This window comes from Trachurus japonicus, chromosome 15 (assembly GCF_045865225.1).
Source record: "Trachurus japonicus isolate A0001 chromosome 15, Traja_1.0".
NCBI lineage: Eukaryota > Metazoa > Chordata > Actinopteri > Carangiformes > Carangidae > Trachurus > Trachurus japonicus.
Window position 1 is genome coordinate 17,289,844 of NC_140921.1, and position 17,563 is coordinate 17,307,406.

The window sequence follows — 17,563 nt, forward strand, 5'->3', positions numbered from 1 at the left end:
CTTAAAAATTCTGAGTTTAAGAGATAGCCTATTACATTCTGGATTTGGAGTTCAATACTTCATGGGGTAGCCTCGTTATGAAGGGGAAAGGATTTTGCTTTTCCACTTATCTTAAACTGATATTACAGCAATAGAGAGAATTATTTGGAAACGGAAAAGAGGATGGTGCAATAACAGCTGACTATGGTGGTGTTCCTCATTAAGACACTTCTCAGAAATCTGACTTCCCCAGAAATGTATTCAGAGTTCATTTGGCAGGTGCAGACTAATGCTTGAAAATTTAATTTCTAGCTTTTATCGCTGTTCCCTCCAGGGACGTGTCACCTTGTCACCGAATTCCTTTTATGGTGGGAGAGGACTTTCTAAAAATGAAAAGGCTACAAATTCCTGTATGTTGGACCGGTGCCTCAGCTGAAAGGTTCGAATCAGGGGAGAGAGAAGAAGGGGGGAGCATTAATTTCATCATGGCACAGATGCCATAGCTGTGTTGGCAGCAATGATTGGACTTAATGCCCTGCCAGAACTCACACACTCACTCTCTTTCTGTCTCACATAAACACACAGATTAACAGAGCGACAGTAAAACCTGATGGGCCGCTCTGATAAAACCTGCTGCAGCTCACTTCCTCGCACACACAAGTGGAGACGCATCAAATCTGGCACCGCAGTTCTTCCCAAGTTTAAGATAAAGTGTTAAACAAATCTAAATTTCAAGCGTTAACTGTTAGATAATTTAACCATCGCTGACATTGTATAATTACATAAGCAGACACACAAACCGCCAGAGCCTGGGAGACTGGTGATTACTTCAACGCTTTTTCATATCGTACTGGGAATAAATTATCATAATGTTATTTTTTTTCAGCTCATTGTCATTTCAAATGTAGCTGCATCATTTATCAGCGTCAGAGCAATCTGACTAACTCCTCTGCCTCCTAAATGTCTCCATGCCTATTTACCCTATACTATGCTGGATTAATCAAAAGCTTCCATGATATTTAAGTTTGCTGCATTCCCACTGCCTCTGTTTGCTGTCCTATTTGATTATATGCTAATGAGTCCCAGTTTGGATGTGATTAATTGTGTGGTTGGCGAAATGAGCTCTGAATAGACATCTGGGATAAACAGACTTGTTGCTCGGGGAAAACAAAAAAAAAAACAGGAGCTGATTCTTTTTTACACACCCCAGACGAAATGTCTCAGGGACTTAAACAACATTTGCGAAAATGACCTTCACTTTTCACACGCGCTTCCTTGGCTTTCAAGGAGGCGTGAAGACAGAGACACAAAGGGATAAAGAAGATGCTGATATGAACACACACACACACGCGCGCCCTGTGAAAGTTCCTCTCCTGTAAATCTCAGTGGATTAAAGAAAGGAGGGTGGATCTTAATTCACAGAAAACATCTCTTTTCAGTAGCATAACCAGAACAGGAACAGGCCTTTCAAAGTTCAGTTAAATACTAAATTTCAACACAATTCTTTCTGTGACTTCTTGATTCACCGTAGTGACGTATGAGACTCATTATGTGACGCGTGGAGACAAACTGATCAAACTCCCTTCCCCAGCCTTAACACACCATCATTTCCCGACAGGCCCAGTGAGAAGAGTGCTTTCATTCATTCTGTTTCAAGTCGAAATGGCTTGAAATGACTCTCACCTTGTTGCCAAATTCAACATGCCATAAAAGAAATGTTTTTTTGTATATAGTGTTTTGACATCAAACTATTTACTTTCCCTTCTCAGAAACCATGTGTCTGTGAAATCAATCCAATCCTGCCAAGAAACCTAAAACTGAACCACTCTCAGAATGAAGGGCTGAAAATCTGACTTCTTTTTTTTACTCCACGCTTTCATTTTAGCAGTAGTTTAGGAGAATTATATTTCAGAGAATTCAGTTCAGACTTTGTGACAGTTTGTCATGTGTAAAGCATTGAAAACTTTTTGACGGTCCCTCTCGCTCTTAGAGGAATGGTTCGACAGTGACTTCCAGTCATCCAGCAGAGACTTCAAGACGAAGCTGCTGCTTGGCAAAGAAAGTTTTATCATCATGTAAACCACAGCTTCTCATCCATACACTTACAGTAGCTACAGAATAGCAGCTTTACAAATCCTATAAGAATTATTTTTAACCTATACAGACAGAGCCAGTCTAACTCTTTACCCCTCTTTCCAGTTAAGTGTGGAGATACATTAATTCAAGATCATTTTAAAGCACCCTTTACTTTACTGGAAGTGAGACAAACTGAATTTGCACCAAAGCTACCTGTTGATGAAAGCTATGTATTTGGTTCCAGGTATAAAAACAAAAATCACCCTGAGTCACTAAAATTCAAACAAACCTCTTCTTCTGTTCTTTAATATATTTTTATTAACCAAGAGTGCTGTATAAAATATTCAGACAGGCCTTGCCAGTTATAAAAGTTTCACCAGTTGAAATGACTAACTTTGCCAGCAGCAGATTATATCAGCTGTAGCCTGTAGTTAATGAATGTTAATTCCCTAAGTACTTTACCCAAAGGCCGAACTGGAAATGTACTTGTCTATTTTTGTGAACATTAGACAGCCACTCAAAGCCGCTGCTTCTGTGTTGTCATCCCGGTAAAACTGATTAGAGATTCAGAAATTATGTTTTTGTGTTAATCAAAGCTTTTTTTCAGATTCAATTAATTACTAGACCAAACCATTACAGCTATATATCCAAACAACATGGTGCTGACATGAGATTGTGTGGTTATAATGCAGCAAGAGTAGGAAGGCAAATCAAAGAGGGAAGGACTTGTGTAAGTGATTTGCCTGGGAGTAAAATCATCCTTATCTCTGTGCCTAACCTCCCAAGCTGCCAGTAAGAACCGGTAAATACCAGTAAGTAAAAGGGAAAAATAACATATCAACGGTTGGCAGATTCAAAAGAACCTGATAGGAGTTTTTGACAAGATCCTGTTGAAATCCTTCATGCGTGATGGGAAGATAAGAGAAGGAGTGGGACAGAGTAAACAGAAGGTGCTGATCTCAATTGAAGAGCAGAATGAAATGGAGCAAAAAGCACTGAGAAAAGTGCAAACACATCAAAACTCCACAAAGCAGAGAAAGGAACTGAAATTGTAAAAAAAAAAAAAAAAAAAAAAAAAGTAACTTAGACTCCCTCCACAAAACACACATCCACTGTGCTACAGCCTCTACTGCTACCACACAGTGAAGGGGAAGTAGAACATGAACAGAGGAAGCTAGTGCCCTCAAGTCTTATTATACACAGGCAAAATAAGAGACCTTGTTTTCATTTTGCAGATGTCTGAATCAAAGTCATATCTTTTCACAAAAATAAAAATGCAATGCAAGTCTGTAGTTGTAGGATTTATTCATCTATCTGCTATCAAAAGCACCACCATGAAGCTTGATGATTTGTTTGCACAAGCAGAGATCCACGTTTACATTTTGGGAATTTGGCCAAGCTGAAATCCTGATCAAGTTACACTTGATTGCATTAACAGGTGCAGTGAAGACGTACATTTCCTGTGTAAAGAAAGATGTCACCAGCAAACTTTTCGGTACTCCGACAGCAAGACGGAAAACTACCTAAAGACCTCTGTACAGGGACACTTCTTTAGGAACAACAATGGCTCTCAGCTGATGTGGCCTTGTGCTTCATGCCACATTGGACACTGGTGATAAAGTTGTGAGAAAACCTGCTCTTAACTTTAATAAGGCACTGCCAAAAAGCTGAATGACGCACTCAGCAGGTGAAGTGCAACTTTTCTTGGACTTGGCCAACCAGCAGTTTCACGAATTCTTGCTAAACTTTAACATTTTGACGTACTTGCAGTGTTTTTTCTTTGCTTCCTGGATGTGTTGTTTTTTTTAACCCATGTTTGTGTCTACAGCTGAAATGCTTCAGTCTGGTAAATCATTAGGGGCTGCCCACTCATATGCAACTGCTACTGAAACCAAAAACTAAACAACTGAATCACAGTTTCTTTATGGATAAGCACATGAATCAGCAATGTATGAGTGAAAGATGAGGCCAGACACTTATCCACAAGTTTCCGAACGTCATCTATGGTCAAAACTGGCTTCCGGTTTGCCGGTTTGGTGGAATTTTACGTTTACGTTTCCATGGTTTTCAGGCGTTGTCATAGTTGCGGTAAACGCATGGATCTATTAACGCTGGCTTTTAACACAGATGTCAATTTGTGTGATATCCACTGTTAAAAGCTGCTGTGATGATCCATGCGTTTTACAGATTTTCTTTGGGGGGGGGGGGGGGAATCCATGCATTTACCGCGGCTACTGAAACCATGGAAACGTAGGTGGATAAACACACTGAAATATTATAGATATCAGATCAGATCTATCTAGAGAATGTGCTGTTGATTTAGTATTCCACTGTGGCCTAACAAGGCATCTTTAATGGGATAAACTCGCCATGCAGCAGAAAAGCCACTGTGGACACCCCTCTACAGTCGCACCATGTTAACATAGAAACACAAATAAGCTTGGTAAAAAGAAAGATAAAGCAATGAAAGGTTATGATAAGATAAATCATGCTGATTCATTTTGGCAACTGTGGGAGTTTGAGTTTGTTAATTGGGGTGGAAATCTACAGAGACCAGTCACCCTGCTGATTTCATACCTAACGTGTTACTAAAGAGTTTCCACATTTCCTTGTAGGCCTACTTGCTGTTATATGAGATGATCATTTCATAGGAATTTCACCCACTGTGTTCCTGTAATTAATAATGTTGAAAAAAAAGAGAGAGAAAGAGAGAAGAACCCTGCTTAAAACAGGATGCAGCTCGCATTTCTCCAGGCAGCTACAGCTGTTTAGTATATTCAAGGCTGACAGCCTCAAAGCTACTGACAACAGACAACGACGAATACTGCTGCTGCTGCTGCTGACGCTGACGCTGACAGGGAATTGTACTGTGCATCTGCATTCTGCGCGTTGTCAACCAATAATGTTCAGACCGAGGGGAAAAAATGGCAACTTGTATGAGGAAATGAAAACTTGACTCGCCACCGACACAGAAAGTGAAAGCATTTTCTTTGTAACCACTGTTCTGAGCCTGCCAGTAAACACAGGCCTCATACTCATGAGCGTGTGCTTCTCAGCACAATGACCACTCCGCCCCTCGGGCAAGTGTTTATCTTCTCTCTGTGTAGCAGAATAACCTGACTCTGAGTTGTGCACCGGCAGGCAGTAACAACCCTCCACCATGCTACATGACCGTGAGTGTGTGCAAGTGTGTGTGTCTGTGTGTGTCTGTGTGTGTGTGTGCTTGGTGCGTGTACTCAGGAAACCACACACTGAGAGGCAGCTTGAGAGGCTGCTTGTCTGGCTGATGGTCGACTCAGTGGCCGCCAGCAACAAAAAGCACTGGTAGCGGTACGACAGTGGGGCGGAGAGTTGGACAACTGGCCTCCAGCAGCCATTTATTTACACAGCAGTTCAGCAGCAAACACACTCCCCAACATAAACTGACTAATACAGACACTAAATCTAATTCCCCAAAACTTAATATTACAACCAGTGGAAAGAGAATCAGTCTTAATCTTAAAGGGTCAATTCACCCATATTACATAAAAACATCAAGAGATATATTTTCTCATTATGTCTGGTGGTATTAAAGCGATTCCATGGGGACTGTTTCTTTGTTAGAAAGAAGTTTCAGTCCATCCTCGTGGCCTAAGGGTTTAAAGACAGATCATGTAATAGCAATGTTCTGGCTTCAAATCCAGCCGGAGACCTTTGTTCCATGTTATCCACTCCCCCTCCAATCATTTCCTGTCAACTCCCTATTCTTCTCTATCTAATAAAAACGAAAAATATTTCCTCAAAGTCATTTGGAAAGAGGTACGCACGAAAATAGGAGGAGGGATTGTGTTAACAATTGTTCTACTGATTATTTTCTATATTAACTTATGAACTATTTTATGTGTAACATGTGAGAAATAAATAGGTAAATCACCTCAGTGAGAGCTGGTTTTATCCAAACAACAAGATATTCAGTCACTATCACAGCCAACATGTCAGTGCATGAAATCCTCAGATCTGCGAGACTGGAACCAGAGAACAAGGAAAAGTTACATGATTATCAAAATAGTTGCCATCCTCTAAATTAACCTTCTGTGAACTGAATCGCTAATGAATCTACTAATTGTTTCAGCTCAGTTTCCTTTGTATTTGGATGGTGAACATAAAAAAGGAAACAAATAAGGCATTTTTTCACACGTCTAGATGCCATGTGAAAAGAGAGAAAAAGATGATACATTTTCAGTATCTCCAGGATCAGATACTGATGTTGAGAAATATGGCGCACATAAGGAGAGTGGGTTATTCATCACGCAGCCACTGATACATCGAGACGTGTCTTGATTTAGACCCTCATTCTCCTCCTTTTCCATCACAGCATTTCCAAGGTAACAGGACAAATAACAGGACAAATAAAGATGTCAGGTTGCTTAGACCCAGCGTGCTCCTCTTGCACTCCTCATCTCTGTGTAATTGGGATAATCAGACTTCCGTGCCTCAAAAATCACCCACCCTTGAGTCTGTACAACCTGACAAAAAACAAAAACACATGTCTGCTGAGACAGTAAAGACACGTCTCACCATGTAATAATGCAAATACAAATACAAAGCTGTTGGGCAAACAGTTTAGCTGGAAATGTAAAAATAAATAAATGTCTGCATCAGCTCCTAATGAGGTCACATACAGCAGGTGTCATGTCGATTTCTTAACCCCAAACCCAACATAATAGCAATCCCATAATCTCGCCCTGGACGATTTAAGGTCGTCAAGGAAAAGAAATAATGTACCCCATCCTACTCCTATAGGTCAATACAGCTGTGCAAAAGCCACACACATACATCCACCTTGTCATATTCATAATGAAATGACTGCGTGCACTCATTGTGCAGTTGACTACACACTTTATTGTTTACAAACACTCAAACAAATTACATATGAATAGTAACATTATTCTAAAAGAAAAGGCCAAATATAAAGTTGAACGCCACATCCCAGCAGTTGGTGATTAAAATGCAATGACATCTGAACTTTTTTTTGTCTGCCCCGGCTCAATTACAGTGTTTTTCCTCCCGTTAGTCCAAACAAAACAGATCCTGCATGTTGAGAAGCAAATATAGAAACTTTCTTGAAATGCTGACAGGATGAGTCATTATGTGCATAATGTCTGAGAGACAGAAAGTAACAGAAAGGTCACAGGTGATCAGTTCAGCATATCAGACTTGTTTGGATTTTCAAGAGAGACTGGAAACTTACTTTCACTATTGAGCATGATGGTAAAAATGAAACTTCATCAGAGAATAAGATTTACTGTTTCAATTTCTAATATGAGAAGATGCACAAAGAAGCTTCTGATGATATTTTAATACGATGCTATCAAAACGATTTTGATTCTTATAAATTCTCAACTTGACAGAAAAGTGAATGCGAACATGATGTCTGTCAGGCTATCACCGCCACATGAACGCACCAGAGGACGAAAACACCTCTGAAATCAACACGTGGATCAATGACGTTGAAGCCTTGACAAAAATTAATTTGGGTACCATGTTCACTGTGATGGATTACCTATCAGACAAGTTTCTGCAAGATGATTTTTGTCACCACAAGCAAATTAATGAAAATAGATGGGCGACTAGCTCTCAAAAATCGAATCAAATGTGATACGATGGAGGAAATGTTGTTGATGATGATGTAAAGTGGCGTGTAGTGTCCCGCAGTAGTTAAAAAAAAACAACCTAAACTTAATCGGATGGATCAAAGTTAAGGTCCATTACACTGAAAATTATGATTCAATAATGGTAAGATAATGGTGAGTCCCAAAGCTATAAAAAATAAAAATCATTCAAAGTCATGTTAACAGCTTGCATTAATGTGAGTAACTGGGTATAGCCTACTATTGACAAACACAACGACATCCAGATGAATAAAATACACAGAGCTGTTGCTCTTAAAGTGGAACCTAAAGACATTTTTCATTCTCATTTCCACAGTCGCATGATCATGCAAAAAGCTACTGCTGCTTCAAGCAGCTGTCAACACTGTTGATCTGCAAGTACTGAGTCCACAGTCAGGCCGCCAATCACATGCAGACAGATGGCGGGTCATTAAATTGTTTTTTTTAAATATGAAAATGATATGAATCTTATGCTGTGGCCTTTAGGGTCTCTAGATCTTAACTTAATTGATCATTTGCAAGCTGTTAGCATAATTTATCAGCTGCAGCTAAGCTATCAAGCTAATGAAAGTAACGTGAGCTTAATGAGCTTGATAAAAAGACTGTCTGTAACTGACTTCTTCATGTTTCCACCTGACTCGTTTTTAAAATGAGACCTCTGTAAATGAGTCTTGGTTATGTACTTCATGGGGACATAAGATGAAGTGTATAGGCTACTATGAATGTAAAGAAAAAATATTGCTTTGTTTTACTTTTAATGTTACCGGACAGACAGCTAGGCTGAGGACTGATTAATGTGCAAACATAACACCATCCTGGGTAATGTTATCTGGAGCTACTGTGTGTGTAAACTTCCAAAAGGTACAGTACAGAGTAGGCTATAGGTCTGCTGACATTAGTTTTCATGCTGAGAGCACAATAAGGTTTTCACACAGTGAGGAAAATACAGAACAGTGTATGTGCTGGTCATGGATGGGTATTTTTTATGTAGTGTAAACTATAATATCCAGAACTGATGTGGTTAGTCTATGATAGTAATGTTTGGTTCTGACTGTGATAGTAAATTCTTGGTCAGCCAAAAAACTCACAGTTTAATCCATTCTTTACACTTTTGCTCTCTAAGAAAACAAACACCACCCTCCACACTCAATGCAGCCTCATTTAAACTGCTTCAAATCTGCAGCATGACAGGACTTAGTTGTTTTGTTACATCTGTGTGAGGCGAGCTTCTGGACCAACCATTACAAAAAAACACAAAGTCAGCTGCAGTATCTAAAATAAAACATCACACGGTCACATCTGAAACAGCTTCCACAAAAACTGAGCATTAAAACCTGCACAAAGGAAGAATTTTACTGCAGGACATTACTTTTAGTTAGCAGCAAGAGTAAATCATTTCACTGGCTCAAATGTGTGCCGTGTCCAGTCCACATTAACACAAAGTATTTTATTATTGTGGCTCCTTCCTCCACACTCTTTGTTCTTGGTTCGCTGGACACACAGACAGAAACCTTGGAAGATGGTGAAAGTGCTAATGACATCATCAACCACAGCCTGCTACCTGCTGCAGAGCCATCCCACAGTCGCTTCAGCTGAGCCAGCACCTCTGCACGGTTGATATATAGCAGCTGTCGAGAGCGCCCCCTTCCCCCTTCATCCCCTACATTATAATTTCATTGCATCCGTGCAACATACACATAGGCAACTACACACAAACACACAGAGTAAAAAGTGTGAGGGAAGAGCGCTGCTTAAGGTCCATAAGAAACATCAATATAAACACTGTCCTGTTGTTCCATCACCTATGCTTTTTTTTAAACTGCTGCCATTAGGATTACTGCAGCAGCGTTTAATTCACAAGGGAGTATGACATCATCCATAAGAGGAAGTCATTAGATTGGATCAATACTCTTATTCCCTAAGGATGAGGACCGGACTCAGTGGGACACAGGAGCAGGGCAGGTCGGGACTGAGTTAGTGAAGAGAAGGCAAAGAGCAATGACACAGTATGATGCCTTCATTATGTTATTACATTAAAGTCCAGCCAGATGCTGGTACAACAGGACTAGCAGGGGACATATCCATCCAATAACAATCCAGGATCAGGTGGTAAAGACCATACGGGGGAGGCTGCACAAAGTCTACACAACACTGGACAATTTGTGGTACATTTGCTGCTGCAGCCATATGGCGGTGATATCGTTAATATACTTTTAATCCATTCAGGAGAAGATCAATTTAAAAAGTAAAAACGTGCTGTGCTGCAAGTCTAGTGACAGACATTATAGCTGATACTACTCCAGCTTTCTTACAGTCACAGGAGACCAGGAAAACCCCACATCCAGAAAACTACACGCACATTCTCCTGTAAAACGGAACAGGATACGTATGACGGCTGATTTCATGTTGGCCCGGTCCATTCCCTGTCTCTCCTTGCAGGACGCAATCAATACTTTTTTTCCAGGATTAACCACCAAACACAGGAGTAAGCGGCTAAAACAGAGATGCAGTGTGTGTGAGTCACAGAATCACGTCTGCAGGTGCCATTTTGTAACAAGTTGACATTTCAAAATAGAAATTGGAATAGGTTAGGAATTAGAAAATGCTGGTCACATGTGATGTGGTTAACTACAAAATCATCACATCCTTCAAAACGCTGAGTTCATGTACGGGAAATGCTCTAAAAAAGGAAGTGTGTGTGTGCATTGGAGAGAGAGAAAGAGACTTGATATGAAACTGACAACTGATTAAGTTCTTACATCTTCGTATATATATAATGTCTTGTCTTTTCTTCTTCATCTGCTATGATAGTAAATTTGACATCTTCAGGTTTGATGACTGTCAGATAAAACAAGACATTTGAATACATCAAGCCGGGCTCAGGAAAAACATGATGGGCATTTTTCACTGCTGCCTGACATTTTATAGATCAAACAGTCAGTGGAGAAAATACCATCTACAAAATGGAAAAAAAAAAGAATCAGTCAGGTTGGCTTTGCAAAATTAGTCAGCACATAAAAATGTCATTTTTCAGCTGTGTGCCCTTTCAAACTTGCCGAATGTGATTAGTAAGAACAGCTGTTGTAGAGTTGATTCAAACTAATGTGCTCAGACAAAGATGTGGACTAAAGCAGAGCTAAAAGCCTTTTTCCCTGAAACCCCTCTGCAAGCCCAACTGGTTCAGGCTCTTGTTAAATTAAATTTGATTGAAAACACTATGGATTCGTACAATAGGTGCTGTCAAACCCATCCTCTTCTCCATATTTTTTTTAAAATACTGCAGCAGGCACATTTCACCATCGCCACCAATTGTGTCAAACAATGACGGTAGTTAATTGGCACAAAGCTACTATCACAGCCTTCAGATACTTTTGATTGCATTCATTCCCCCCTCAAATTACTTTCCTCGGAACCTATCTCTGAAGACAGCAAGTATGAGTTAATTTGCAAGTGCACAATGGCAGAGTCTATTAAGACTGCAGGCTCCTTCACTTGCAGCCATAGCAGCTTAACAGACTCGGTCTCAGTCGCCCTCTTCCTCCTGTTTGGAACCATTATTATGGCTTTACTTTCTCATTTCTCCCCATAGCCAGTTCCGTCAGGATGCCTGACAACTTCAGAGTCTGTTGACAGTTGAGGCAGCTGGAATAAATGAGGTTTTTTTTATAACGGCACGACGCTTGTGGATCCCGGCAGAATCCCTTGTTGTCAGAGGGCACAGCGTCAGCCAGTAATGAAGGAGGACCAGGATGAGGGAAAAGGAAACCGAGAGAAATGAGCAGACTGTTTTAATTGTTTGATGTGATCATATCAAAAGGACTTCATGCTGAAAACAACACGGTGGTATAAGTGCAGTCAATGCTCTTGAAGTCAGACTTTTGGATGAAAACAAAACCTCAGTTTGCAGTGAACAAAAAACCAATCCAATCCTGAGCATTTGATATCATTGCTGTGATTCAAGAAGTTGAAAGCAGCTCATGAATGAAAGGCCGACTTGGTTTTTTTTTGCCCTTATTTTTTCTGCAACAGTAGATTAAAAATATTCACAATTACTTTTCTTTTTTTTCAAAGCCAAGATATTTTCTTTTGTTCAGCTCAAGTATGAAACCAAGATTAGAGCCCCAGCTGCTTGGCTACAAAAGAGGCCATCGCTCGTCACTATTGCTCAAACACACTGTCAGAAGCTTAAAGTGTGTTTGTGTGTGGAAAAGAAAGAAACTATATGCAGTAATCGCATGTGAGGAGGCAGGATTAGTTACACAGCAGTTCAACACAGAGCATAACCATTGTGTTATCTGCAAGTTTATGCATGCACTCTCCACAGATACCAATGGTACAATGAGTTGTCTTATCACAACAAGCACTCACTATTCCACAACACAGGCTGAGACATAACTAAAGGCTACAGTGATGTAACACGCGCAGACAGAAGCAGCTGGTTCATCATCTTGCTCCGACAATGGCTGCACGGGCACCTTGGTGAAGCCTCCATCATGACAAGGATGTTTTTTTTTAATTATTATAATAAAGAATCGGTTTTTGACTTGAGGCCAGGAGCTGCTTGCCTTGGAATGAGGAGTGCTAGGTTTACCTTCCACTTAAATGCCAAGAGGAAATGAGCACTGAAAGCTTTTCAAGCACACACAAGCGCTTTGCATCTTTGAGACGTTTTAAAACAAACTGCAAATGCAATATACATGCACTGCAGCAGGTGTATATGGCACAGACAACACAGGGCAGGAGTGGAAGGTTATGAGGAAAGCTGATCCTACTGTGTAATTTGAGAGCCAGTGTAACAATCAACACATAAAGCTTGTTATTTATCAGACTGCAACATTTTAATGATGCTCAGCTGAAGCTATGTATGTTCGTGCTGCTTTTTGACTGTATAGAAGCAGTGGAGCTATGCAGGCTGCTCCCATGGCTTCATTATGGCTTTGAGGATCCAGCCGGACAGTGCGCCTCAGAGCTGAAGTCAATACACAGGGGCAAACGCTCCATGAGACAAAACAAGCCCTATCTGTACTCCCATCATGCAAATTCGACAATCAACATCCCAATCAAAATTGATCCGCTATGATAAACTAGAAGGCGACTGCTTGATCTCGCACTGTGACATGTTCATTTGTAGAATAGAAAAAAAAAACAACCGAGTGGAGCGACGGGATGAAAAAAAAAAGAGGAAATAGTCAAATATCCACCAGGCTGGGATTACAGTATCTTCATGACCCCGGTGTCCCATCACAGCAGGGTGTCAGGGAGGAAACAACATACAAGATCTTACATGACGTCTCCAGGAGAAAGCCCGAGGGGATACAGTTTTTTTTTTCAGCTGATACAAATGCGTTTTTTTTCTTTTGCTGCAGAGTGCACCAGCCGCTCGCATAAAAAAAACAAAAAAAAACTGAATTTCCTTACCTTAATCACAACAGCCTACGGTCACCGTCGCCAGGCAGGGGACAGACTGTCGGCTTCTACAGCGGGGAGGTGAAAAAATAAAAAATAAAAAACAAACAAATTGTTCACACTATCACATCCGAGCACAGTCCAGACGCTCAGTCAGTCAGTCAGTCAGTCAGTCAGTCAGCTCAGCTCAGCTCGGTCCGTCAGTCAGTCCGGTTGGGTTTAATAGCTTCAATAAAGCGCGAGGCGCCGCGGACAGTCGGGAGCCTCGGTGCGGACGGACGCATAGCTGCACTGGACCAAATGTTGCTCCATATTCCTACTGACACACAGGAGGGGGGGAAAAAAACAACACACACACACACACACACACACTAGACACTCACTCACCGCTGCGTTTGGCACCGACTGCCGACGATGTTTATTTCATTGTCACGGCTGAGCAGCTGAGTGTGGTGGTGCGTCACCGACTTCCGCGTTAAGATGGAGCAAAAAAAAAAAAAAAAAAATCCTAGGGAGAAAAAAAAAATCAATTTAAAGGACAGGCGACGGCGCACGCGGACGCACCGAGGATGAAGATGGTGGTGATGATTACACTAGTGATGATGACGATGATGATGATGATGATGATGATGAAGATGGTGGTGATGAAAGTAGTGTGGAAAATTGAACTAACCTTACCTAGGATAATAGCCTAATCATGGCACATAAGTTATAAGCTATTTTATTTTTCTTTGCCACAACTGAACTGTTTCCTTGTGTCACAGCTATTATCAGCAGTGGGCACATGGAGGAAACCTCACCAACTAGCCCACACCCTACTTCTCCCACACAATCAACACAACAGGCTAACTTAAGATAATATTGTGGTGTAGCATATAGAGGGTACTGTAAGAGAGCAAAGCATAGCTCTTTGGAGATGGTGGAGAAAACTGAGATAAAACAAGTATGTGGTTTACCTTTGCCAGGTGAACAAGGGAGCTGCAGATGGATGCCAATGTTGCTGGATGTATAGCTAGGGTTAGGTTAACCTCTACCTGGTCTTTTTACTAAACTTAACCAACTCCTTTCTTCATTGCCTAAACCCAACCATTGGGACAATTCCACTTCTCACTCAAAGTCACAACTCAACTTCTCACTCAAAAATAGGCAAAAATATGCCAAGTCACAACTCCACTTCCAGGTATGGGACCAAAAATTGCATGTTCCCCGGGTCCTTTTGGGGAAAAGCGGGGAACATAGGACCCTTTTTCTAAAAAAGGGTCCTATGTTCCCCGGTCTGGACACAGAGGGGAACATAGGACCTTTTTTTTAGAAAAAGGGTTCTATGTTCCCCTGCCCCATACAAAGTGGGGAACATAGGACCCGGGGAACATAGGGATGATCCTGTGTAGGCTGTTATAGCTGCACCGTCTATGAGCTGCACACAATGTTATGTGATCAATATGACTTTTATCTCTAGTGGTATTGATAACTGTAACACTCTGCTTTACAGTATAGTCTTCCAAAAAAAAAAAAAAGCCTCTCAAGCCTACAACTTTTGCAGAACTCAGCTGCACATGTGCTGACAAGACCAGAAGGCGGGCCCACATTACTCCAGTTTTAAAATCACTGTATTGACTCCCTGTGTGTTTCAGACATGATTTCAAGGTTCTTTTAATGGTTTTTATATGTGTTAGTGGCTTTTAGCCTTCTTATCTTTCAGAATTGCTCTTACGTACCTTAACGAACCCTCGCAGGCCCTGAGGTCTTCTGGCACCAGCCTCTTACCTAAGGTAAAAACACCTACCCATGGTGAGGCACCCTTTTTATATTATGGCCCCCGTCAATGCAGTGGCCTGGGGGCTGCAGGGAATTTTGATATTCTTAAAAGCAGGGTTTGCATTGCTTTTACCATGTAAAGCACTTTGTGCTGACCATTTGTATGAAAAGTGCTTTATAGATGAAGATTTGATTTGATGAGAACAACTGGGCAGATTCTGCACAACGATAACAGAATCCCCCTAGTCCACCCAAACCTCACCCCTGCCTGTTTCCCCATGTTTCCAGTATTTGCGCGAAGACAGGCTAACAAGTTGCTAGCTTATCTTTAACTCACCACAGCTAGTAGTCATGTTTTAATGTGGTTTTCAACAAACACTTTTGGATCAAATTGTGTGTAGTTTTGATATTGGGGAACCAGCTTGTTCTCAGGTTGTGCTCAAGATTTGGTTTCTGCTTTAGAAAACAAGTCATGTCTGAATCGATGCAGAGACACAGTTAGTTTTTCCGTAATGAAATACATCCAAGGTTTGAACATGAAGGCATTAAGGCAGCAGGGTGGTGAGTGGAGTTGCTCAACAAGTTCATGAATGGTAGTTGTCTGTATGACAATCCAAGCTGGAGTGAATCACTGTAACTCCACACCTCCTGCTCTCTCAGTGCAGTATGCTGGGAGAGGCTCTCCTATTAAACGAGGGAATGTATTCCTCTGTTGACTTAAAGCCTCGGCTCTATCTCTGTGAAACCTGGTATTGTGTTTGGGCTTATTACTGATGCACAGTCCGCCACTCTGTCCTTGGGGTGGGACAACGGAGCCTCTGTGCTCTGTCTGGACAAAGTGGGCACCTCAGAAACGAGTCTGCCAAATTGTCATGCATGTGTCCCTGCGTCAGAGAGATAGAGGCTGTCTTGCTGCACGGCATGGAGGGATTACGACATGGCATGCAGAGCGGCAGGCATCTGTCGTGATGATAACCAAACTGTCTTTTTACCATATTTTACAGGGCGTTAGGAATCCAAATCTTACTTTTTAGAAAGAGGGGAACAGCGGCGAGAAAGAGGTGATCCCATGAAGCCATTTACACCACTCCCAACCCAACACCGACCTGGCCAGCAAACATATCACATTTCTGTGTTTGTTATGGGACAACTACATGATTGACATACCAGGTCCCATTAAGTGAACGAGACAAGGTTTTTAAAACAGAAGGAAGCAGAGAGAGCGAGAGGGGGAAAGTAGAAGGAGATGAGGTGGTAAACGGTTCAAATACGTTTTCAGAGTGTTAAGATTTTTCTTGGTGTGCACTGGGATGCTTTCATACATATACCCTGCACACTGAACCTGTCAAGCTGGTTGTTCCTGATCATTTTTAGGTTTTGATTCCTGCTCGGCGATACCTCGGCTCATAACAGTATGACTCAGCACTGCTGATGTTCTTATGTCATGGCACTCGATGCATTTTCACAGCAAAGAGTGCACACACCTTAACACTTGGACCATTACCACTTTTTTAGTATCACAGTTGTGTCGAATTTTAATGTCTGTCGGCCCTGTTTAGGTTTACTTGATGTGTATTTGTTGATTTCCAATTGTGACCATTATGTCATTGCATGCCAAGGCATGAGTGAGTGTGTTTTGTTTCATCTGTTTCAGTCTGTCAAGGATTGCAGATGCCAATTCAGACACTACAGTATAAACCACAGTCTGAATGCGAACAAAAGATGAGGGGTGGGTAATGAATTTTAGAAACCGTTCAGTTTAACTGATCCAATGAATTACTATTAAATGGGCAGTCAACAGCCTTTCATTTTTTATATCTGAGATCACTTCTTTCCTGCCCTGTGGACATTTCAGTATGAAATATGTTCACTGCTACCCTCTCTGAGCTGGATTTCACCATCCAAAAGCCAAGTTTAGAACAAGAAAGGAGCAGCATTGTTTTTCAGTCTGAGCAAAATATAGACTTGCAGCTCTTGGCATGAGCTCCGAGAGGCAAGCTGAATAATCCTAAAAGAAAAAAAAAAGGCATTCGGGTGGTGTGTATATGCGATACAGTGCACAGGAGCAGTGAAGACTGTTCAACTGAACTGAAGAAACAACTGAAGAAAACCAAATCAAACACTCAGACAAAAACCTGTACATATCCCAGAAGGTACACTATGGTATGGAAATGAAAAGAACCCAGTCTTGGTAGTACACTCCAGCAATGTAGTGATGCACTTTCATGGAGTTGGGAGGACTCGCAAGAGAGAGAGAGAGAAACAAAAGAAAGAAATGTCAAATTTGATGATGCATGACTTTTAGCCTTTAAAATCAGACAGGGCTCCAAGAACACAGTTTCCTACAGCTCCCATAATGCCCATTCCCAGGCCCATATCTTTTAAACTTCATGTCCCAGTTTTTGACAGATAGGCTTTGTTGAAAATTTGGAGTGTCCCAGGCTAAACTGATACCTGCGTGATGTCACTTCACCTGTCAGATTTGACAAAGGTCCACCAGAGCTACAGAGGACTTCATTATGTAACTCCCTTCAGGAGTACAGTAGCGCTCCCAGGAGAGTGGATGCGAACAGTTTGAATGCCAGTCTGACACCAGTTTTTACTTCGAGGGGGAGGGGGGCTACAGAAATGAGTGGGTTCAGTGTTTTTCTGCTTGGGGCAATGCAGCAAGTCAAACAGTCGCTACTATTTTG

The 17,563-nt window shown here is 41.4% G+C and overlaps 1 protein-coding gene across 7 annotated transcripts in view; it reads right to left on the minus strand.

The window, feature by feature from the left end:
* Window positions 1-13,598, minus strand: part of marchf8 (membrane-associated ring finger (C3HC4) 8) — a 78,014-nt gene extending 64,416 nt beyond the window's left edge. For 4 of the 7 annotated variants that reach the window (XM_085800060.1, XM_085800053.1, XM_085800056.1 and 1 more), the window contains exon 1: window positions 13,125-13,484. The gene's annotated coding sequence lies outside the window, so the exon portion shown is untranslated. The other 3 variants (XM_085800054.1, XM_085800055.1, XM_085800059.1) reach the window with 3 other exon arrangements.
* Between the last annotated feature and the right edge of the window lie 3,965 nt (window positions 13,599-17,563).